This window comes from Choloepus didactylus, chromosome 2, assembly GCF_015220235.1.
Source record: "Choloepus didactylus isolate mChoDid1 chromosome 2, mChoDid1.pri, whole genome shotgun sequence".
Taxonomy (NCBI): Eukaryota; Metazoa; Chordata; class Mammalia; order Pilosa; family Megalonychidae; genus Choloepus; species Choloepus didactylus.
Window position 1 is genome coordinate 84508567 of NC_051308.1, and position 25384 is coordinate 84533950.

Sequence of the window (25384 nt, forward strand, 5' to 3'; positions counted from 1 at the left end):
CTCATAGAATTCCCTGAAGTGGCTGTTCCATACTTTCCCTGGCTATTTACCAGCTGCCCTAGAGGAGTAACTAGATTCCACACCTCACCACTCTGTCATCTTCACGTTTTGTCTTTAAACTAGAAAAAAAAATAAGCCATTTATTTACTATTTTTATTCACTTTTTATTTATTTATTTATGTATTTGTTTGTTTATTTATTTTTATTGAGATTGTTCAGATACCATACAATTTTTCTTCATTTATTTGTTTATTTATTTATTTATTTATTCATATTGAGATTGTTCAGATACCATACAACTATCCAAAGATCCAAAGCATACAATCAGTTGCCCACAGCACCACCATACAGCTGTGCATCCATCAACACAATTATTTTTTTTTCAAGTTTTAGAACATTTTCACTACTCCAGAAAAGAAATAAAGACAAACAAATGGAAACTCACATCCTCCCATACCCCTAACCATGCCCCCCGCCCTCCTTTATTGATTCATAGTTTTGGTATATTACATTTGTTACTGTTGATGAAAGAATGTTAAAATACTACTAACTGTAGTATATGGTTTACAATAGGTATATATTTTTTCCCTATATGCCTCTCTATTGTTAACCTCTGGTTATAGTGACATACATTTGTTCTAGTTCATGAGAGAGATTTCTAATATTTGTCTAGTTAATCAGGGACATTGTCCACCACAAGATTCACTGTTTTATACATTCCCATCTTTTAACCTCCAGCTTTCCTTCTGGTGACATGCGTGACTCTGAGCTTACCCTTTCCACCACCTTCACACACCTTTTAGCACTGTTAGTTATTCTCATTACATGCTACCATCACCCCTGTCCATTTCCAAATATTTAAGTTCGCCCTAGTTGAACATTCTGCTCATGATAAGCAACCGCTCCCCATTCTTTAGCCTCATTCTATATCCTGGTAGCTTACATTTCATGTCTATGAGTTTACATATTATAATTAGTTCATATCAGTGATACCCTGCAATATTTGCCTGTATGTGTCTGTCTTATTTCACTCAATATAGTGCCCTCAGGGTTTCTTCATCAACTCATTTCTTTTAAGATGGTTTTGTTCAAACACTATACATTCTGTCCTAAGTAAACAATTGTTGGTTCCCCATATACTCACGTATTTATGTATTGAGCACCATCGCCACTCTCTATATAAGGGCATTTCTTCCACAAAGACGGAATAAGAGTCAAAGAAAGCAGAGAGGCAAAAGAAAAAGGCAAGAGAAAGAGAGAAAAACAAACAAAAAAACTTGATAGCTAGAAGGTGACAAAAGGAAAGATAGCATTAACCTAAAGTAGAATAAAGAGTCAGACAACATCACCAACACCAGGAGTCCCATATCCCCTGTTCCCCACACCCCCCCATATGCATTTAGCTTTGGTATATTGTTTTTGTTACATTAAAGGAAACGTAATACAATGTTTCTGTTAATTCTAGCCTCCAGTTTGCAGTGATTGTATTTTGCCCCCAATCCCACCCTGTTTTTAACACCTTGCAATGTTGACATTCATTTGTTCTACCTCATGTAAAAACATATTTGTACCTTTCATTACAATCGTTGAGCATCCTAGGTTTCCCTGAGTTACACAGTCCCAGTCTTTATCGTTCGTCTTTTGTTCTTGTGTCCCACATGATCCAGCCTTCCTCTTTCAACCATATTCACAGTCATCTTTGTTCAGTGTACTTACATTGCTGTGCTACTATCTCCCAAAATTGTTTTCCAAACTTCTCACTCCTGTCTTTTCCTTTCTGTCTGCAGTGCTTCATTTAGTGCTTCCTGTAGAGCAGGTTTCTCGTTCACAAACTCAGTCATTGTTTGTCAGAGAATATTTTAAGCTTTCCCTCATATCTAAAGGATAGTTTTGCTGGATATAGGATTCTTGGTTGGTGATTTTTCTCTTTCAGTATCATAAATATACCACCCCACTTCCTTCTGCCTCCATGGTTTCTATTGAGAAATCCATACATAGTCTTATCAAGCTTCCTTTGTACATGATAGATAGTTTCTCTCTTGCTGCTTTCAGGATTCTGTCTTTATCTTTGATGTTTGATAATCTGATTATTAAGTGTCTTGGCATAGGCCTATTCAGATCTATTCTGTTTGGGGTATGCTGAACTTCTTGGATTCATAATTTTATGTCTTTCATAAAAGATGGGAAATTTTCATTGATTATTTCCTCTATTATTGCTTCTGCCCCTTTTCCCTTCTCTTCTCCTTCTGGGACACCAATGACACATAAATTCTTGCTTTTTGTTTTGTCTTTAAGTTCCCGGAGACATTGCTCATATTTTTCCATTCTTTTCTCTATCTTTTCTTTTGTGTGTAGGCTTTCAGTTGCCCTGTTCCTGAGTGTTTTCTTCTTCCTCTTGAGATCTACTGTTGTATGTTTCCAGTGTGTCTTTCATCTCTTGTGTTGTGCCTTTCATTTCCATAGATTCCGCCGGTTGGTTTTTTGAACTTTCAATTTCTACCTTATGTACGTCCTGTGTTTTCATTATATGCTTCATCTCTTTTGCCATATCTTCCCTAAACTTTTTGAATTCACTCATTATTAGTTGTTTCAATTCCTGCATCACAGTTGAAGTGCAAGTTTGTTGCCCTGACCGGGTCATAACCTCATTTTTCTTGGTGTAGGTTGTAGTTTTCTGTTGTCTAGGCATGGTTTCCTTGGTTACCCCAATCTGGCCTCCCCAGACCAGAATGGGCTAAGGTCCCAGAAGGAAGAAATATTCAGTATCCAGTTTCCCTGAGGGTGTATCTTAGAAAATTGGTACACCCTCTGATGCCTCAGGTGCTTTTCTGCCCAGCAGGTGGTGCCTGTTAGCCTATAATTCTTGACTGGTGTAAGTTCTGAATGAAAGGCAGGTACTAAAGCTAGGCCCCACCCCTTTCCTCTTAGAGAAGATAAGACGCTCTAGGGAGAGGTCATTAGCATTTCAATGGTCTGTCTGCCTGTGCTATACCCTTGTCTGGGTCACAGAACTGGGAACTGAAAATGGCTGATGCTTTCTCCACTGAGTGGAAAAAAGAACAGAGCTAGTCCAAGGCGACCCTCTGGCTCTCCAGGGTCAATCGTCACCCAAAGCCTCTGTCTACTTGTTGGGGATTCATACCTCATAGTGAGCAGTTCACACTCGCTAATTAAAACCCCAGTTGGAGCTCCCTGAGCTATATTCACTTGCTGGGAGAAAGCTTCTCTCTGGCACCACAAGGCTTTGTAGCTCGGGCTGTGGGGGAGTTGTCTCCTGATTTGGATCTGCAGTTTTTACTTACAGATTTTATGCTGCGATCTCGGGCATTCCTCCCAATTCAGGTTGGTGTATGATGAGTGGATGGTCACGTTTGTCCCCCTGTAGTTATTCTGGGTTATTTACTAGTTGTTTCTGTTTTTTTTTTTTTTCAGTTGTTCCAGGGGGACTACTTAGCTTCCACTCCTCTCTATGCCGCCATCTTAGATCCTTCTACACTTCTTTTAGAAGAAATGAAGAAAGTTATTTTTTTTATTACAAATGCTGTATTTTTCATTACAAGAAAAAGCAAAACTATAAGAAAACAAACCCCCAAACCCACTCTTCTAATTGGAGACAACCATCATTAAAATTCTCATGTGTATTCTTTTAAACCCTCTCTCATGCATATGATTTGTATTGTTAACCAAAATCTACAAAGCATATGTGAAATTTTTTTCACATACATTATTTTTAATTTTCCAGCAATTTACATACATACCCATCCCTTACTTTAAGTTAGTGTGACAATTTTCCATAATAAACTACTTAAAGAGAAGCTTTGTTAAAAAATGGTATGAAACAGAAAAAAAAAGTTACTGCTTTTAAAAACCAACACATTCACCAATTATATTCAAACAGAAACACACAAACAATATTTGCGCACTGTATGCTCAGTGTTTCCTGGTCGCTGGCTTTCCTCCCCATCATGCAGATGGCAAAGCTGAGGTCAGTTGCAGTTTGTCATGCTAGATCTTGGGGGTTTGCTCAACTTTTCATTATTCTAAGGCCCTAGATAGAAGACTCTATAAAGTCTTGAATTCCCAAACTGTCATGACTCCACTGATGCCAGTAGTGTAAAATTTGCAAGAGTCTTGCTTGTCTACCTCATAAATAGACAGTTGAGTGATGCTATTCTGGTGCGGTGTCTCCAGGGCTGTATTGCTGACCATGGTTGTGGCCCTTTTGGCCATGTTGCAGAAGTGTTCCCTGGCCGGCATTTTGCACTGATTGCTCTGTTTTGGAAGGTCTAGTTTGGATACATAGGTCAAGCAGCCATGGTCATTGCCCTTGAAAAGCATTGATTGGGCAGCAGTTGTGGCCACCAGCTATAACGCTATTCTCGGAGATAAACGATACATTTTGGAGAGGCAGGAACTCCATTTTCATAGTTGAAACCTGTACACTTTTTGAGGCATCGGCAACAGACATGGTGCTATTGTGGTTGATTCAGGTGAGGCAGCTCCCACTGGCAGAGAAGCTGACCCCGTGGACCCAGTCACCAGTGCCACTGCCACCAAACTCTGACATCAGCTAACTAAAAGGTATCTTACTGCCCCATGGCACACTGGCTGGCTTTTCACTTCTTTAATGTAGGTAGAAAACACTCTGCATTTGTAGTCACAGGATCCTGCTGCCAGCAGAATATTGTTGGGATGCCAATCCAAGCTGAGGACCATGGAATGAATAGGCTTCTTAATGTGCTTGCTTACCCACCAGTCATTTTCAGGTTCAAAGTAACAAACAGAAATGAGTCGTGCTCCACTTCCCACAACAAATTTCTTCTCTAACAGGGAATACTTCACAAAAGTGAATGCAGGATTAATTCTCAGGATCCACCAGGGTTGGCTTCCAGATACCATCTTTTTGACTTCAGACATAGGCATTACGATCTGTACCTCAAGTGACATTGTGGATACTCTTGGGAGCCCAGTCATTACCTGTGATGTGTCTACTGTTCTCTTTGAGTTTATGAGTTTTTACCCACTGGCTCACGTTCTTCTTATAAATGTGGACTTCATGGTTATTGGGGTGAAGGATGATCTGGGTACATTCTCTGTTCCAGGCATGACAGGTGATTGGCTCTAGTAAAAACTAATGCGGAGACATTATTCATTATTCTTGGTGTTCTCAAAAGGTAGAAAGTTGGGCCTGGGTCAGTCCAGAAGGTCTTGGAGTGGAGAATTCGTGGATTCTGGTCAGTTGATGTGAATGGGCTCCCTGATTTCTTTTTTTTTTTTTAATGCAATTTTATTGAGATATATTCACATACCATATAATCCATCTGAAGTATACAATCAGTGGCTCACAGTATCGTCACATAGTTGTGTATTCATCACCATGATCAATTTTAGAACATTTACATTACTCCAGGAAAGAAATAAAAATTAAAAGGAAAACCCAAAACATCCCATACCCCTTATCCCTCCCTGTTGACCCTTAGTATTGGTGTAGTACATTTGTTACTGTTTATGAAGGAATATTAAGATATTACTGCTAACTCCAGTCCACAGTTTGCAATAGGTACATTTTTTCCCATATGCCTCTCTCATTAACTCCTCATAATAGTATCATACATTTGTTCTAGTTCATGAAAGAACCCTTTTTTATATATATTTGTACAATTAATCACAGTCATCGTCCACCACAAGATTCACTGTGTTATACATTCACATGTTCTAACCTCCAACTTCCCTTCTGGTGACATACATGGCTCTAAACTTCCCCTTTCTACCACATTCACCCACAATTCAGCACTGTTAATTATACTGTTATATTATAACATGTTACCATAACCTCTATCCTTTTCCAAATGTTTAAGTTCAACCTGGGTAAATGTTCTGCACATATTAAGCAACCGTTCCCCATTCTTTAGCCTCATTCTATATCCTGGTAACTTAAATTTTAGATTTTATGTCTGTGAGTTTATATATTATAATTAGTTCATATCAGTGAGATCAGATAGTTTTCCTTATGGGTCTGACTTATTTCATTTAACATAATATTCTCAAGGTTCATCCATGTTGTTGTGTGTTTCAGGATTTCATTCCTTCTTATTGCTAAATAATATTCCATCATTATGTATATACCACATTTTGTTTATCCATTCATCTCTTGATCTATACTTGGGTTGTTTCCATGTTTTGGCAATTGTGAATAAGGCCACTCTGAACGTCAGTGTGCAAATGTCTGTTCGTTTCCCTGCTTTCAGGTCTTCTGGGTATGTACTTAGTAGTGGGATTGTCAGGTCATTGGCAAGGCAGCTCTATTCTTAGCTTCCTGAGGAACTGCCAAACCGTCTTCCACAGAGGCTGTACCATTTTAGATTCCCACCAGTAGTGAATAAATGTTCCTGTTTCTCCACATCTTCTCCAACACTTGTGGTTTCCTGTTTAATAGCAGCCGTTCGTATAAATTTGAGATGATATCTCATTGTGTTTTTGATTTGCATTTCCCTAAATAGCTAGTGAAGCTGATTATCTTTTCATATGTTTTTTAGACATTTGTATTTCTTCTTTGGAAAAATGTCTACTCAAAGTCCTTTGTCCATGTTTTTAATTGAGTTGTTTGTCTTTTTATTGTTGAGTAGTAGGATTTCTTTATATATTCTGGATTTCAGACCCTTATCAGATATGTGGTTTCCAAATATTTTCTCACATTGAGTTGGCTGCCTTTTCACCTTTTTGACAAAGTCCTTTGAAGCACAAAAGTATTCCATTTTGAGGAAGTCCCTATTTATCTATTTTTTTTTCGTTGCTTGCGCTTTGGGTGTAAGGTCTAAGAAACTACTGCTTATCCCTTGATCTTGTAGATGTTTCCCTCTATTTTCTTCTAGGAGTTTTATGGTACTGATTCTTATATTTAGGTCTTTGATCCATTTTGAGTTAATTTTTGTATAGGGTGAGAGGTATGAGTCCTCTTTCATTTTTTTGGATATGGTTATCCAGTTCTCCCAATACCATTCATTGAAGAGACTTTTCTGTCCCAGTTGACTTGCCCTAATTTTTTAATTATATTTTTTCACTTTATTTATTTTCAGCATTCTAAACTAGGAATCATAAATCAAAGGAGAAAGGCCTTTTTTTTTTTTTTAACTCCTTTTAGAACTTCTTTCACATTTACTCTTTCTCACACTATTGTCATCAATATTCTGTCTTACATTTTTATTGCTGTTCGTTTCCTCAGCTAAATTAAATTCTTTGGGATTTTTAAATTTTCTGTTATGCTGAGCTCATATTAGGTTTATTTTAGGACAGAATATACATGAATAGAAGTGATTATAGTTGGAAAAAAAGCAGAAAACATTTCAGCAGTTATTTTAGGGTACAGTTCAATCATGAATTCACTTATAAGCCAACTTTGCCCAATTTGTTGGTATAATCAAAAACTAAAAAATAACACATTTGTACATGGATGTTTAAAGTCTTTTCCTATTTTTAAAGCTGAAGTGAAATATTTCTGTAATGTTAATTTTTTTATGTGACCCTTTGAACAGAACATACTTTGTCTAAGGCATTGTTAATGCTATTGAAAACAAAAATGTGGAGGAGGACAGCAAGGTTATATTCTATTCTTTTTTAAATGTCACGAGTTTCTTAACTTCTTTAAAGAAGAAGGAAGCGTAGGTTTACTGTCTAGTTTTTAAGGGATGATTTATAAAAGAATAGCACTCCCACAGTTTTAACAGCTAATTTGTAAATGTAATATTAACTGGTAAGTCATCTAATGGGACTAGGGCCCACTTTTTTCCTTTCCTGTTTTTTTTTTTAAGTATTGACCACGATGTCTATGAAATTGTATCAAAAGATCTTTATCCCAATGTGCTAAAATTAATTTCTTACCGTCTTTAAATCTTAAAATGTTATTTCTCACAGGCATCCTGTCTTAAGGATAGATGCAGAATTGGATCATCCTCTAGTCTGTCATATAGTTGGACACTTTGTGGCTTGTAAGTTTTAATAGGTGGGCATAAGTATGTAATAAGTGGCAAAAATGATACAAATCTCAGGAAATGGAATTTTAGTTAAAACAGCAGGAACTGGGGAACCATTTTGGATAGAAAGCAGGGAATACCAAAAACAAACAGAACATATTCTAAAGGGAATATCAACTGGTGCATATAAGAGTGAACACAGCAGGCCTCAGGCTGCTCTCCTTAGAAAGCCTCTTGCAAGCTTGGCCCATGGCTGGCATCAGGGAACTTGGATTTTAGGAGGGTTCCCATCATTCCCAGAACTGGTAAGAGTGACTCACTGTGCCTAAACTGTTTGTATAAACAAATGTGGTTTATGCTGAACACCTGCATTCCTTTTGGAAGTCAGGAGTTTTGGTAAGCACTAGGCAGAGGGTACATATGTGATCAGCTCCTGATAAAAACCTTGGGCCCTGGGTATCTATGAGCTTCCCTTGAAGACAGCATTTCACACATATTGTCACAAGTCATTGCTGCAGGAATTAAGTGCATCCTGTATGACTCCATTGGGAGAGGATTTTTGGAAGTTTGTCCCTGATTTCCTCTATACTTCATTCCATGTGCCTTTTCCGTTTGCTGATTTTGCTTAGTTCCTTCTGCTGTAATAAATCATAGCTGTGAGTATGACTGTATGCTGAGTATTGTACTTTTTCCTAGTAAATCATTGAAGGTGATCTTGGGGACCCCTGACACAACAATGCATCAGATAAATTTTTTACTGGAATTTTCCTTACCCATATAAAGCTCCCATGGAAGGTTCCATGGGTAGGTGTCATTTTTTAGTTTATGGAATAAGAGAAACCAGAAGTATGTTTGTCTGTAGGAGAGAAAAAAAGCTCTTAGTTTATGACTGAGAAACTTTTATCTGAGTTCCTGTCTTTGTGAAATTGTGTCTTATTGAAAACCCTCTGTTAATGTTCTGTGCTTTAAAGAAATACGTTTTTTCTGGAAGGAGAACCGAAAGTGAGACAACATAAATGACTCATGAAAGCACTGTGATGTCGAAAGTACATAGGTTTTGGAGGTAGGCAGATTTGGATTAGAATTCCAATTTATTAAGTGTTTGAATTTATTTCCTCATTTATAAATACCTGCTGTATAGGGTAGATTAAAAATTCAATGAGATAATATAGATAAAATCACCATGCTTGGCATATAAGACCCACAAAATATTAGTACCCTGTTTCTGCCCTTCAAGATGCAGAGAGATTAGAAGGGAGGTTTAGAGGGAAAAAAACGAGACAGTGAAGTGTGTTTCTCTTCTCCTTATGAGGTTGTGTAGGAAGATAAGTGAGAAGAGAACAAAAATTAAGTTTCAGAAAATGGAATTTTAAATTAAAATTTTAAAATGAAACTTTTCATAGTGTATTTTAAAAACTGATAGTATCATAAGTACAAAGTCAAGAAGAGGGGATGGGAGGTATTGAAACTTTATGAATGTTTTCTGTAGCTTTATGGTGAGATTGTCACTAATTAGTTGACGCTTGTGTGTTAAGTTTCAGCAACTGAATTGAACACATCCAACCTCTAATCCTTCATCATGATACTTCCAGATGCTAATGGGACAATTTGGACTAATTCATAGGCATGATATTCTATTAGAATTCTTAGTGTTTGGAAGGTAGTGGTGCTATCTTAAAATAGAATAATATGATTTTGGTGTGAGCATGTGCTTATGTTGTTTTTTTTAATAACTTAATTTTGAAATAGTTTCAAGCTTACAGAAAAGTTGAAAGCACAAATTGTACAAGAAATAACAGAGGAAATTCCGTAATAAAAATAAAATAAAAAGTAAATAAATTTAAATTTTAAAAAACCCTGCAAAAATAGTAGAGAAAAGCAAGAGTAGTACAAAGAACTCTTAATTTACTCTTTTTTGAAATTCCCCAATTAATTAATATTTTGTTTTATTTACTTTATCATATTCCTTTCCTCCCTCCCTCTCTTCCCCCCTCCCTCCTCACTTCTTTTCTTTCTCTCTCTCTCCTTAACCAGGAGTATGTATCAAAATCACTTGAAGAACATTAAAAATTTTGTCTTCCTACAGAACCAAAATATTTAGGACTAAGACCCTAGCAGGTGATTTGAATGTGCACATCAAATTAAGAATGATTTCACTATAATATAGTGAGAGTTTATTTTCCTTTGGTAGGGGCAGAGGGACCCTCAAAATTATAGCCTTGAAGATGTATCTGATTTAGTTTGCAGCCTTTACAGTATACAGTCAAACCACATTATTTGCAGATTCTGAATTTGCAAATTCTCCTGTTAGCTAAAAAAAGCTCAGAGTGCTTTTGTGGTCATTCACTGTCTGTCATTCAGAGGCATCTGCATGCACAGAGCAAAAAATTCCCAGCTGAGGTTGTACAGGGCTGGTATTCACTGATTCGGTTTTTTTTCAGGGAATTGATGGATCAAAGCTACCGCAGGTAATGAGAATCAACTGTTTTGTTTTATCATTCTCTGGGTGCCATTGATGCTGTTGAGAAGTTAGATGCTGTATAATTGTCCTGCCTGGAGTAAATCTATCGTTTCTAACTGGTGGTTTTACAGATCTTTTTGTATTAATTCTGCATTTACACTACAAAGTAACTAGGTGTAGGTTTCTTATTATTTATCCTGCTAGGGATTCTTTGTGCTTCCTCAACTTCAGCAGTTCTGGAAAAGTCTCAGCAATTATATTTTCATATATTGCCTATTTTCCATTTTTTCTACTCTTTCCTTTTTGAGTTTGTTTAGACATATGTTGGACCTCTTTGTTCTGTCCTCATGTCTACCTCTGTTCCATATTTTCAGTTATTCTCTCACTATGCTACATTTTGTGTATTTCTTCAGAGCACTGTTTAGTTGGTCTAATCTGTTGCTTAATTTGCCCGTTGAACTTCTAATTTCGATTATTATATTTTTCATTTCTGCAGGTTCTGTTTGGTTCTTTTAAAATGTCTGGTCTGTTTTGATAATGTTTTCTCTTTCTTGATATACAATCATTACCCTCTTATTTCTTTAAATACGTTAAACACAATTGTACTAATATTTTGTTGCTGAGTAGCCAATTACCCAAAATTTATTTCACATAATTTTTGAGGATCAGGAATCTGGGATTGGCTTAGAAGCATGATTCTGTCTTAGGGTCTCTTGTGAGGTTGCAGTCAAGCTGTTGACTGGGCTGGAGGATCTGCTTCCAAAAAGACTCACTCACATCACTGTCAGTAGGGGTCTTCATTTCCTTGCCCATAGGCCTCTCTGCAGGGCTGCCTGAGTGTCATCATGACATGGCATCTGGCTTCCCTAGAACAAGTAATCTTAAAGAAAGCAGGATGCCACAGTGCCTTTTATGACCTAGTCCTATACCTTTACTTTCGTCTTATTCTGTTCATTAGAGGCAGGTCACTAAGTCCTCTCAAAGGATAGAGAATTAAACGTCAACTCTTGAAGGGAGGGATATCAAAGAATTTTGACAGGGAATAGATTAGAACCACTCTAGTACTATGTTTATGCTAATAAATCAATGGTTTTTAAAAACAAAATAAAAATCCAAATTTGAGGAATACTTTTAGGTTACAGAAGCACGTTTTATCTCTGACAGGTTTTGATGGTATCAATACTGATAGTATTTACATGGTGTCTGGCATGGTTCTAGGCGTTGATACATGTCATTTAATCTTCACAACAACCCTGTAAGATAATAGAACTCTAAATAGCCACTGATAAAATTAGAAGCAATTAGTTCAATAAATCAATAAAATATGAGATACATTTGACTATGAGAGATAATAATAGTGGATTTTTACCTAGTCTGGGAGACTAGTGTTGATTTAGTCGCGATTTGAAGGATGGATGGGAATTAAATAGGTCAATTTGAGATGGGTGGGGGAAGAGTGTTCCAGGTACAGGAAATAGAATGTGCAGAGACCATGTGGCTAGAGGAAGCATGATGGCATTATTTTCAGTGTGTTCAGATATGATTGAAGAGACTTTGTATTCTTTATATTCTTCAATAGATTTCACTTGATTATTTGTGAAAATATGAAGTAGTTATTGTTCAGCTTTTATTTGTACTTAGGGTGTTGATGCCTTAAAACATTTTTTTAGTCATTTTCCTTATTCTACATGTCATCAGATTTATCATAGTTAAAAAAAAAAAATCATTTCCAAGCCTCTATTAGTAGTTTGTCAAATTCGTTTTTGGCAAAAAATGACTCAGAGTAGAAAACACTCTGCTTAATATTATTCATAATTTGACTGTTACTTAGGTCAAATGTAGTAGCTTCAGTATTTAAGTTATGCTATTAGGAAACTGTTAACGATTAATTTTTAATTTAGAAATTTATGTTCATCCTGTGTAACAAAATTCTTAGAAGATTTATAAGAATATTATTATATTCTTCTTAGAAGAGGAAACGTAGCAAGTGATATGTTATAAAGAAACAGATTTGTTTCTTCTTTGCAGTATGCCCCATTGAATTCAAGGATGACAATTCATAAAATTTATGAAAACCCCTGTTAGCTTTGTTGTGGCCATGGAAAAAGATACTTTATGGATGAGATTGTGTAAATTTGTTATGGCCAAAGAGTAGAGAAAGTTCAATTTAATAAGCCAAAAAACAAAACAACAAAAACAAAACCTGTACCTGTTCCTCACTAGTCCACTAGGGGATACTCCAGTACTTAGGAAGAAAATCTAATTACCACGAGAGTTTAAAAAGTATCTCCTATTTAGTAAAATTATTGATTTCCTGTTTGCTTACATGCACCCCCCCCCCACACACACACAAAGTAAACCTTTAGGGCTGGCATGGGATATTATTTGATGATAATAGTTTCCTTTAAGAAGAATTTGCTGCCTTTTTTAAGTGTGCAGATTCATAGTACAGTTCCTGGGCTACTTTTACTGGTGGCATTGCTTCAAACTGATTTCCTTGAACACTTTGGAAAAAATGGTTATTACATATTTTTCTTCTTTCATTACAGGAAAATAATGGTTCTCATTTATTTTGTCAGTTGTACTTTTAAGGTAGAGAAAAGCTGATATTTGATTTGAGTTTGTCATAGGTTTCTCCTCTATATCATATTGCTTTCTCAAACACTTCTCTTGGAAAGTATGAAATATGACCTTAAGATACACCACAAAGAAGAGGATAATTTCATGCTGCTGTCATAGGTATTCGACAGGTTAATGTCATTTTCTTGCTAGTAATTTAAGTAGCTACAATGCAATGCAAATTAAAGCTCTAAAAATATATGTAGAAAGTTGAGTACAGGTTTATTTTATTTTATTTTATTTTAAATTTTATTTTGAAATAAATTCAAACCTCCAGGAACAGTTGCAAAAACAATACAAACCCCGTACACAGAACTCCAGCATACCCCGACCCCCTCCCCCGATACCCTGAACCACCAACTTTAAACATCCTGTCATGCCACCATTTCTTTCTTTCCCTCCCTCCCTCCCTGTCATCCATCATCTATTGCTCTGTCTTCTGAACATATGAGAGCAAGCTGCACACATCCTTGAACAAACAATATAATTCACATATACATTTCCCATTAATAAGAACATTCTTTTATGCAATCCCCTTTAACGCAGCTAAGGAGTTCAAGAAATTCAACATTGATACAAAGCTTACATTCTGTATTTCCTTTTTTTTTCTTTTTCTTATGTCCCAACTGTGTCCCTTTGAGCCTCCTCTCCTCCATCCTCAGATTCCATCCAGAATCATCCTTGACATTTAATTGTCATTATCTATTTAGACTGTCTTTTTAACAAAAAAAAAATCTTTTAAAAAAAGAACTAGTCCGTCTCCAAATGCCAACCCACAGTTTCCCCACACCGCAGCACAGCTGTCAGACTTTCAGCTGGCTCACTCACTCGTTTCAGAATGCAAATTCCTGGTTTCACCAAATGCACAGTCCCTGTGAATTTAGCAGACCTTGTCTGGCTGGTGCATCACTGTAACTGGTGTCCTGGGTCACTTTCTGGATTTTGTCTAGTATTTTTCACGGAGGTGTTTTTTTGCCGTCTCACCTAGCTGCCATCTTAGGTTCTCCTTAGTTCACGTTTTAAAATAGCAAAGTTTTAAGAAAGAATTAGGCTCTTGTATTTATCGGGAAAAGGTTTTCAGATATATTTCAGAAAATAATTCAGTCAACCAAAATTTTATTAATTTAGTTAACTTTTCCTAACCCAGTTTTAAGTTTCTTCTTTGTGATATGATTGTACAGTTTTTCCTTGTTGCATGCATTTCATTCCTCTGTACCTGGTGGGTAGGTGCTTAAAGTTTAAGTGAATTGTCAGATTTAACTGATCAATTCACCTGATTTCTGCTTTTTATAAGTATGACAATTGTGTGAAGCCTTGTGCCATTATGGTAATATGATTTGGAAAATGGAAAGTCAGGCACTGTGGTACAAGACTAATATGAGAATAAGTATATTTATTTGTTTAGTGAATATTAGGTAGTACAGGAATTACCGAGAATTTGTTTTTAATTGGAGTCTAGATATAATTTTATAGGATATTATAGAGATAACAACAGTGTTGGGTAGAAGGGTTGCATTTGACATTCTGATAATGTATTTATTCATGTTTTATCCCTGTTTCCCTAGCAAAATGAGAAAAGAGCTAGATTTTGGGATAATTAAGCTTTTAGTTGTGTAGCATGACCAAGACATCAACTGTACATGTTTATGGTAGAGTAAGTGTCAGGGTATTTCTGTGGACTACTTTTCATAATTAGTTCTGTAACTAAAGAGTATAGTTAAGTACCTTGCTGTATATAATGACTACTCAATAAGTGAAATATGACTGGTTCATGTTTTTTATGTTTTAGCTATAGGGGAAAGTTAAAATGTTACAGTATCACAGTTACTCTTCTGCTGTTATTTTTTTGTGTGTGTTTGCAATAAAACATATTTGTTTTTAAAGGAAGCACAAACAGGAAAAAGCAAAGCAAAGCAAAGACTATGGTGCTTTTACTTAGGTTCAAACTGTTAATTTTTCTGTGACTGTTTCCAACTGATTGTTAAATATCCTCCCTAATTTCAGGTGATGGTGTAATTGTTCCATATGTCATACAATGCTAAATACACTGTTTCTTAGTATATATTTTGGAAAAAATATTTTTGTGATTTTTAATTTTAATAGAGATTATTTAAATGGGGAATATGTATATATATATAAAGTGATTTGATACAGAGCGATTAAGCTTGTCATACTATCATAACAAGACAGAAGAGTTGGAAAAGATCTAAGTATGCAGTATTAGCTGGATTTGAAAATTAAGAAGTCCAATAGTTTATTACCTATTAATAATTTTTTAATTACGGTTTTTTAAATTCTCAGCCTTATGATATAATACAAATACAAAGTCCTGGGAAGGTCCATTTGTCTAGTTTTGGTCCATGGAAGATTTCATTGCTATTATCGTACTGGATTTCTTCTGAATGTGATGTTCTTCATGTGACCTTCATGTCAGTTGAGAGAGAAACACTATTTTCAAGAAATCTGGGAGTGACTTCCTGTCTAAATGGGGGGCTAGCTATGATTAAAACGGAGCATGGGAAATGACTGGATAGCTGTTTGCTTCTACTTTTTCCTTCTCAGTCCTCTTTCTACCAAACCCCATTACCAGGGCTAGATAGATACTTAAATTCTGGATATACTGGTGCATATCCTGGAATATCTGTTTTTATTACTATCTTTGATAACAGTTTCTGATAATTGTCCTTGGCACACAACTCCATAATTAGTTATTAAAGGCATCATTGTTTTTGCTCTTTGATGGTTGTTTTACCCTATTTGAATGAACTCGAGGTTGTAGCTAACAACTTGCTAGTGAAAAGGTGGTTGCTAGTTAAGACGTGTTATGATAAAAGGGTAAGAGAACATTTAAGAAGGGGCGATTTAACTTCTTGAGCTCTGAGAAATTCCTAGAGAATCTTAAAACACCCTTGAACAATATGAAGAATGTCATATTTTTTGCAGTCAGTGTTCTACATCTTGAAATGCATAATTGAACTGAAAAGTTAATGTAATGCAAGCATCATTATAGCTATTAAATTAAATTTTTAAATTTTATTTAATTTTGAAGTTAACATTATTATAGTTCAAAATTGAAGAGATATACGTTTAATCTCTATCCCTCTCCCTTCAGTCACCCAGTTTTCTTCCCTAAAGGCAATCAGTTGTCCAAAATATACTTCAGTATTTATTGTTTAAAAGATTTTTTGGTATGCATAATAATTCAAGTTGACAACATGCTTTTTTCGAGTCACTTTAAATTTTCATTTATTCAACAGTTATTTTTGAGCACCTTCAAGCATTTCTGTGGAGCTGGGAGTAGAGCAGTGAACAAAGTCCCTGGCTTCATGGAAATTACATTGTAGTAGATGAAGATGGACACTAAATCAATATTGACTATATCATGAGGTGATGAGTCAAGGAAGAAAAATAAAGCTGAGTAAAGGGACAGAATAATAGGGGAAGTGCCTTTTTGGCTAAGATATCAGAGAAAGCTTCTGCTAGGGTGACATCTGAACAGAGAATTGAATGATCTAAAGAAATGAGATTTGTGACTTTTGGGAGAAAAGTATTCCAGGGAGAAGAACCTAAAGGGCAAACCTTGAGATGGGCATATATTTAAAGCAAAGGTATATCTTCTTAAGAATGATGGAGGTCAGACTGGCTGGGGATGATTCCATATAATATATATAGAGGAAAAGAAGGTAGGAGAAGTATGTGTGATGGGAAGAGGAGGATGCTAAGGAACCAGTTCACATAGGGCCTGGTGTACCTTATAAGGAGTTAGGATGTTATTCTGAGTGGGATGGGTATCTTTTGAGGGTGGGGTTTGGATTTGAAAGGTTCACTCTTGCATGGTTTGTGGAGAATAAACTCTTTGGGAGGCCAAGGGTAAAAGTGAAAAGACTGGTTATGAGTCTAAAGTAGTCAAAGAATGTATAACACTGTACTAAATACAGTGAGCTTTATCAAATTTAGTTAGGTACTATTTCCTCTCTAGATTTGACTTCTACCCTTGTAGAACGAGGGTAAGATGGGGATAAGAAATAATAGTGATTTTATGAATGGATAGTTTTATTTATATATATATATATATATATATATATATTATATATATAGTTTTTTTAAGCAAATTTTATTGAAATATATTCATATACCATACAGTCATCCAAAGGGTACAACAATTGTTCAGTGTCATCATATTTTTGAACATTTTCATTATTCCAAAAAATTAAAAGTATAAGAGAATACCCAAAATACCCTATACCCCTCCTTCCCTGCTATTATTCATTTACTTTTTGTCCCCATTTTTCTACTCATCTGTCCATACACTGGATAAAGGGGGTGTGAGCCACAAGGTTTTCACAATCACATGATCACACCATGTAAGCTATAAAGTTACACAAACGTCTTCAGGAATCAAGGATGGTGGATTGCAGTTCAACAATTTCAGGTATTTCTTTCTGTCTACACTAATAAACTAAAAACTAGAAGGGGATAGCTATATAATGCTTAAGAATAGCCTTCCGAATGACTTCTTGACTCCATTAGTAATCTCTCAGCCACTAAAACTTTATTTTGTTTCAATTCTCTTCCCACTTTTGGTCAACAAGTCTTTCTCAATCCTACAAGATAATCTATAATCCTCCCCTCTTCCCTGTTGACTAAACTGGATCCCTCCTTATGTCACAAGATAGCCACCCCCTCCCCACTTCCCCTCATACTGTGATGGTTCATGTGACAGCTTGGCCAGGTGATGGTACCTAGGTGTCTGGTCAAGCAAGCACTGACCTAACCGTTACTGTAAGGACATGTGTGGCTGGTTAATAAACCAGAAGGCTGGTTTATTAAATCATCAGTCACCTGGCTCCAGCTGTGACTGATAAAATTATTGAAGGACGTGACTTCCCCAATGTGAGAATGCAGTCTGCTGGATTTAATCCAATCAGTTGAAGACTTTTAAGCGAGACAGGTAAGAGGACCTTCACGTCTTCTTCGGCTAACCAGCAGAGTGTTTCCTGAGGAGTTCATCGAAGTTGTCAGTTTGTTTCCTGAGGAGTTCATTGAACATCTTCATTGGAGTTGCCAATTTGCTGCCAGCCCTACGGAATTTGGACTCGTGCATACCCACAGTTGCATGAGACACTTTTATAAAATCTTTTTTTTTTTATCTTCATTTTATTGAGATATATTCACATACCACGCAGTCATACAAAACAAATCATACATTCGATTGTTCACAGTACCATTACATAGTTGTACATTCATCACCTAAATCAATCCCTGATACCTTCATTAGCACACACCCAAAAATAACAAGAATAATAATTAAAGTGAAAAAGAGCAATTGAAGTGAAAAAGAACACTGGGTACGTTTGTCTGTTTGTTTCCTTCCCCTATTTTTCTACTCATCCATCCATAAACTAGACAAAGTGGAATGTGGTCTTTATGGCTTTCCCAATCCCATTGTCACCCCTCATAAGCTGCATTTTTATACAATTGTCTTCGAGATTCATGGGTTCTGGGTTGTAGTTTGATAGTTTCAGGTATCCACCACCAGCTACCCCAATACTTTAGAACCTAAAAAGGGTTGTCTAAAGTGTGCATAAGAGTGCCCACCAGAGTGACCTCTCGGCTCCTTTTGGAATCTCTCTGCTACTGAAGCTTATTTCATTTCCTTTCACATCCCCCTTTTGGTCAAGAAGATGTTCTCCGTCCCATATATATTTATAGATATCTCTTGTTGATTCTGTTTCCCTGGGGAACCCTAACTAATACACATACCGATTTGAATGTCTTTGTCCTAACTCTTATAAACCACTCCCTGGCACCCCTTGCTTTTGCGGAGTATTTCCACGTTGAGCTCTGAACCCACCGCCATTAAGAGCAGATCCTGAATGCATTGAGGGCACCATGACTGACTTCCTACCCTGTAGGTAAGCCCCAAAATAAAAACTTATGTCTCAGAATGTGTCTGGTGCTTTCTTGAGTCCTTTGGCTGCAAAAGCCCTCTTGGGCCATGATGCACACATTATTGTTATTATTATTATAAATGCAATAAAATATAGCCCCATAGTTAGTTTCCAATAAAAGTAATAATAAGCAATAAAAAAAATCCCTGAAAATGAAAAAGGAATATTTGTCAGTTATATAGTAAATAGACTTAAAGAGAGAGTGGTCATATTTAGCATCAGTAAATCTTAACAGATTAAAAGTCAGTAGTCTTGATGGTTTAAGAATTTGAAAATTCTATTATTTCCCAATTTTTGAGACATATTTTCCTGTGCCTTTACTAAAAATTTTGGAAGACTGTAGTATATTCTTGCAATATTATAGCTCTTAAGAAATATGACTGTTGTAAAATATATCGTTTGTTATCTTTTCAAATTATCTGTTTTAACTACTCAGTTCTGAATATAGTGTAGATGTCTAAAAACAAATGTTTTTGCTAGTTTGGTAAATCACTTAATGTAGTTAAATGTGTTTCCTTGTGTACAGTGGAGATGATACTAGGTTTATTTTGGAGTATTGTAAATGAGATAATATTTGTAAAGTGTTTGGCACATAGTAAGTAGTGATTAAGAATGTAGATTTTCTGAGTTCAAATCCCGGCTCTGCTACTTATTAGCTACATGACCTTGTAAAATTAATTGACCCTTCTTAGCGTCTTTGTTCAGTCCTCTTAAGTCTTCCTTTTCCATAAAAGGTAGCCTGTGGTAGTAGCTAAATCATTTTCTTAGCCTGTTTCCTGCTCATAGAAATGTGGGGATCTTGAGACCTCTTTTAATTTTGTACTAATCTGTCCTTTTAATTTAACCTGGCAGTATTTCTGCTAGTATAGTCTTTGACATGGGAGAAGTTACAGCTTATCCATATACTGATGGAAATGATTCAGTAGAGAGACAGTGAGGGAGGAATTGATGATACAGAAGAGAGAGGAAGAATTGCTAGAGCTGATACTCAACTGGAGACAGGGATTGGAGTTTTAACATGCAAGAAATGGGATTGGCTATAGATAAGAGAACAGATAGTTGTTCATGTATTATAACAAGAAGGAAGGCAGAACATACAGATGCAGATGATGGTAGAATGGGTGCTGATAATCCTTGGAAGTTCTCTTTTGATTATTTTAATTTTCTAAGCAAGGTCATCAGCTAAGAATAAGAAAGGGTTAGGGAGGAGGTTTTAGATATTTGAGAATGGAGACAGCCTACATTTGTTACCTAGGGAAGAGGGAGTGAATGGACGAGGGAAATCTCGTGTGGTTACTAGGCAGTGCTTAGGGCTCATTTGAGGTTAGAAATCATGAATTAAAAATGAGGCCAGTTAACTTGGTTCTGTGTTTCCTTTTCCTTCAGTCAGCATTACTTTCAGGAGTATGAGAATAGAGAAGTTGGATTTAACCAGGTTTGTGGTTTTACAAAGTGAGTATATCCAAGCAAGAGAGGAACATGTGATTATAAGGATGGATAACAGAATTTAAGCTGGGTATAGAGAGAAGAGAGGACTTCAAGGGATGAGGGGCCATGAAAAGATGGTTGGGTCAGTATGTTGAAGAGCCTGGTAGGGAGTTCATGTACTAGAAGAAATGAGATAGAAAGATAGAAGACAGTATTCAAAGGGGGTTGCATGAAATTATTGAGAGAGGGTGCATTGGACAGTGTGGCTTAGTTGGGTTACATTTAGTGGTGTTTTGATCTTCATAGCAACCCTATAATGTAGTTAGTGTAAGTGTTGTTAGTCATATTTTATAGATGAGAAAACTGAAACTCAGAGAGGTTGGCAGTTTCCCCAAGGTCACAAAACTAAGTTGGCTACCTAGAACTCAGATCCTATTACTCTAATTCTCAGTATTCACTTCTACCCTATTACATCAATTTTATGAAAAGTTAGTAACTCGTTGTGGTGGTTTGAAGCTACATGAACCCCAGAAAAACATGTTCTTAAATCTAATCCATGCCAGTGGATGTGAACCCATTGTGAGTAGGACGTTTAAATGAGGTTACTTCAGTTAAGGTGTGTGGCCCAGCCTATTCAGGGTGGGTCTTAATCCTATTATTGGAGTCCTTTATATAAGCAGAATAAATTCAGACATGAGATTGCCAGCAGCCAGCCCCGGAACATCAGTTTTCAGCAAGAAACCATCACCTTGATGACACCTTGATTTGAACTTTTCTCCGACCTCAAACTGTGAGCGAATAAATTCCCACTGTTTACAGTATTTGCTTAGGCAGTCTAGGGAATGAAAACACTTGTTATTTCATTCTCTTTGAACCTAAAATGGCAATCTCAAGACAAGACTTTCCAGAAGTATACAAGAACAAAATTATTTCCTCTTCAGAAATCTTTAGAGACTAACTTTGGGGTAACGTTGATGTTAGAGGGTGTTGGGAATTGAAATCATGTCTCTCACAAAAGACATGTTTAGGTTTCTACTCCTGGTCCTATGGGTGTGAACCCGTTTGTAAATAGGACCTTTGAAGATGTTATTAAAGTGTACCCAAAATGAATGAGGCTGGACGTTAATCCAATATGGCTGGGGTCCTTATATGCCAAGGAAATATGACACAGAGAAATAAGCCATGGGGTACAGCAAAAGCTGAAAGTCAACAGACTCTAGAAGAGAAAGGAGAAGATGTTGCCATGTGCATTTCCAAGTTATAGAAAATCCAGGAAACCCCAAAGATTGCTGGGCAGCCAGAATATACCACCCTTGGAAGAAAGCAAGTCTTCTAGCCTCTAAAACCATGAGCCAATAAATTCCTGTTGTTAAGCCAACACATTGTTTGGTATTTCTTATAGTATCCAGGAAACTAGAACAGGGGATTCACTATTGCTACTACTACCTAACTGATTTTTAATGAAAACACGCAGACACATTAGGAGGCTTAAATATGATAAGTTTTGTTTTAAACTCCCTTTTGTGATGGGGCTTAAGGTTGTGGTGGATGGGACAAATAGGAATGTACTGTTCTTTCAGTGGCATGTCTGGGCAGACAGCTTTGTTATTAGAATGTGTCTGCGCAAATCCATGCGCACCATTGCAAGTCTTTAGGAAGGGCTAGTTAGCTGTTTGATGATGTCCATTAGGGAGATGATTCTCTTCTCCCACAATGAGGTAATTTTCATCATGCTTTTTCTTTGTGTTCATAAGCATGTAACTTTGTGATAGAGGGTAGACGTTGAAGAATTCTTTGAATGTGAAGGGAGAATGGGGGAGTTATACTCTAATATAATATGAACTAATATTTACTAAATTTAAATGTTTGCTAAATAGAAAAATGTCTAAATTTCATATAAAGTTTTAACTTGTTCTACTTGAATTTTGTTGGTTTAATATTCTCTTTAAAACATGAGTAGTACTTGGAAAGGTCTTATGCCCTTTGGCCAGAGGAACTCCCTTTCTGCTCTGCTACCACTCTGTGTCTTGCATGCTCCTGGTACGAAATTTTGTACCTTGCTAGAATGGAGTCTGTGATGACAGAACAAGGGGGTAGAGAGGTTGCAATCCTTGGCAGCTGATCTTCCCTTTCCTCTGGAGCCTTGATGCCAGCTCCTTAGAGGTGTTGTATAGGAAAGACCAAGTCAGGGATATACATCTCTGATCTTGTCTTGCTTAATAGCTTTCATTGATATCCTTCTGTCTTGAGGATGAGGTCCAAAGTCCTTAGCAGAACATACAAGGCTTTCATAATGTGGTGCCTGCCCTGTCCCATATATGCTCCCTAGGTTCTAGCCATACTAAAATATGTATAGTTCTGTAAACGTGGTCTGTGCCTGGTGGTGAAGAATCATTTCTTGGATGAAGGAATAAATACATTGCAGTTTTGTTTTTTTTTTTCTTTTTTTTTTTACATGCTTTTCCATGGCTAACCCTTGACTGTAAGACTCATGCCAAGAATCCTCTTTCAAGAGGGTTTCTCTGCTTATGTTTATACTAGGAGGTGCTCTTGCTCTATGATACCACAATATTCAGGCCACCTCTCTGTATTATAATAGCTGTTTTACATTTTTGTTTCTCCCATTAGTGTGTGAGGTTCTTGTGGGTGAGGGACCATGTCTTGTTTATCTTAGTACTCTATAGCTCTGGGCCTGTTCTTCATAGGTACTTTCTGTTTCAGAAAGCCTTTAAAGTAGCTGTTGCTCTTGTTTCCTCATATTTATGTTATTTAATTTTATATCCTGCACTTTTAAATTTCATTTCCTTGCCTTCCCAAGGTGAAAATTGCTTAGAAACTTGACTTGTGAAAAAAAAATCAGTATTGCAATGAGTATCTATCATAACAAGTCATAAGTAGTATAATGCTATTGCTTATTATGGGGTTAGGATGTTGGGTAGGAAGATTAGAATTGCAGATTTTGTCTTTATATGGAGGAGTTAACTGGGCTCTTTAAATAATTGGACAAGATTATATAAGCCTTAGCTTTCCAGATTAGTACATTGGAGTTTTGCAAATTTTAAATCAGTGACTCATTAAATTGCATACCTACTTAAGATGTAACATCTTGTTAATGCAGTTGTGTTTCCTGATTTCTACTCTCTTTTATCAAGGCTGTTTTTCTTTTATAGTCTGACGTCAAAAGTTGTGTAATCTTTAGAATTAATGACTTAGTCAGTGGGTGATACATTAATTTGTTCCTAGGAGAAGACTTTATTTTAGATGTTCTTCCTTTTTAAAGTTGAGAATCTGTCTTACTCATTTTACCATAAGTTTTCACTCTCTGTTCCTAATTAAAGTTTAGTTTAAGAGATACATTAGTTAAGGAAAGTATAAGCATACTAAAAATGTTTGGGATTTTTTTGTGCATGAATCTTAAGTATTATAAAGATTCATTATAAAAATAACAATTGTGTGAAATTCCAAATTTATTTATTTAGGGCAATTTTTTAAATTAACAACTTAGGGTTTGGGAGTGATCTCTGATCACTCTTTCCTAGTGTGTGTAGGTCAACTCTTCATGCCAGAGCCACCTATCTACAGTAGATCAGCTTTTATGGAATTCACTGCAGGTGGTTTATCCTGCATGGTTACTAACAGTTATATTACCTTGGAAGAGTCTCTTAACCTCTCTTTGTATTTTGTATTTCAGTACCTTATCTTTAAAAATGGAGGTTGAATTAGGATAATCTATAAAGTTTCCCGTCTTTAAAATTCCGTGACTCTGGAATTACAATGAATTGCCATGATGCTCACATTTGCAGTAATTTGTCATTCCTCCTCCACTTCCCACCTCACCCCCCCACCCCAGCCTTTTTTTCCCCCTTTTTAAAAAATTTTTTATTGTGAAATATAACATATATAAAGAACAGTGATAACTTTCAAAGTACAATTTAACAAGTAATTAGCAAATTTCAAAGAATGTTATGGGCTACAGTTCCACCATTTCAGTTATTTCCTTCTGGCTATTCTAATACCCTAGCATCAAAAAAAGGTATTAATATAAAGATTCAGTCTTCATAATCCTTTGTTAAATGCTATCTTGTCTGTTGCTACCTCTTTTTCTTGTTTAATCACTTTCTCGATCTTCAGGGATATCTAGGCAGTGACCACCCTAATTTGTTCATATTGAAAAGGGGTGTCGACATTATGGGGAAGGGGGCTGCATCTGGTTGATGTTCTTGAAGAGGCTGTTGCCTCTGGGTTTTGGGACTATCTGGCATAGGAACACTTTGGAGGATTTAAGTTTCTGAAAAATAAACTTAGTGAGTGAAGCTTTTATAGAGTCTCAGATAGGACCTAGGTATTTTGGGACTACTGTTGGTTAGAGCATGGAATACTATGGCCATTTGGGTTATCTAGCTGGAACTTGCATACAAATAACCTTCAGGATAGCCTCTCAACTCTATTTGAAATCTCTTAGCCACCATAACCTTATTTTATTACCTTTTTTTTCCTCCCTTTTGATCAAGAAGGCATTTTCAATCCCTCACTGCCAGGGCCAGGCTCATTCCTGGGAGTCGTTTCCCAGGTCGCCAGGGAGATTCATTCCTCTGGGAGTCATGTCCTATGAAGGGGGGAGGTTAATGAATTTATTTGCAGAGTTGGGTTTAGAGAGACAAGAGCCTGAACTGAGTAACAAAGGAGGTTCTCTGGAGGTGCCTCTTAGGCGTAATTATAGATAATAGGCTTAGCCTCCCTTTTCCAGCCATAAGTTTCATAAGAGCAATTTATTCAGTGAGAGACAGAATCTCCATATGCCTGGAGATGCGTGTGTATTCAAGTGCTGAAATACCTTCTAACTCTTGTTTGTTAAGTATGAACCACTTTACAAAAGTTAGTTTTTTGAAGGCTTTTTCAAGTATATCTATGTTGAAATATCATGAACTTTTATTGATTTGGACTCTTGCTGTACA

At 36.4% G+C, this 25384-nt stretch overlaps 1 protein-coding gene and 1 pseudogene across 2 annotated transcripts in view; one reads left to right on the plus strand and one right to left on the minus strand.

Moving 5' to 3' along the window:
• The window catches only part of ABL2 (ABL proto-oncogene 2, non-receptor tyrosine kinase), a 166102-nt gene that overhangs the window by 42862 nt on the left and 97856 nt on the right, over window positions 1-25384 (plus strand). The gene's annotated exons all lie outside the window — the stretch shown is intronic.
• On the minus strand, window positions 4025-5161 carry LOC119527894 (annotated as a pseudogene).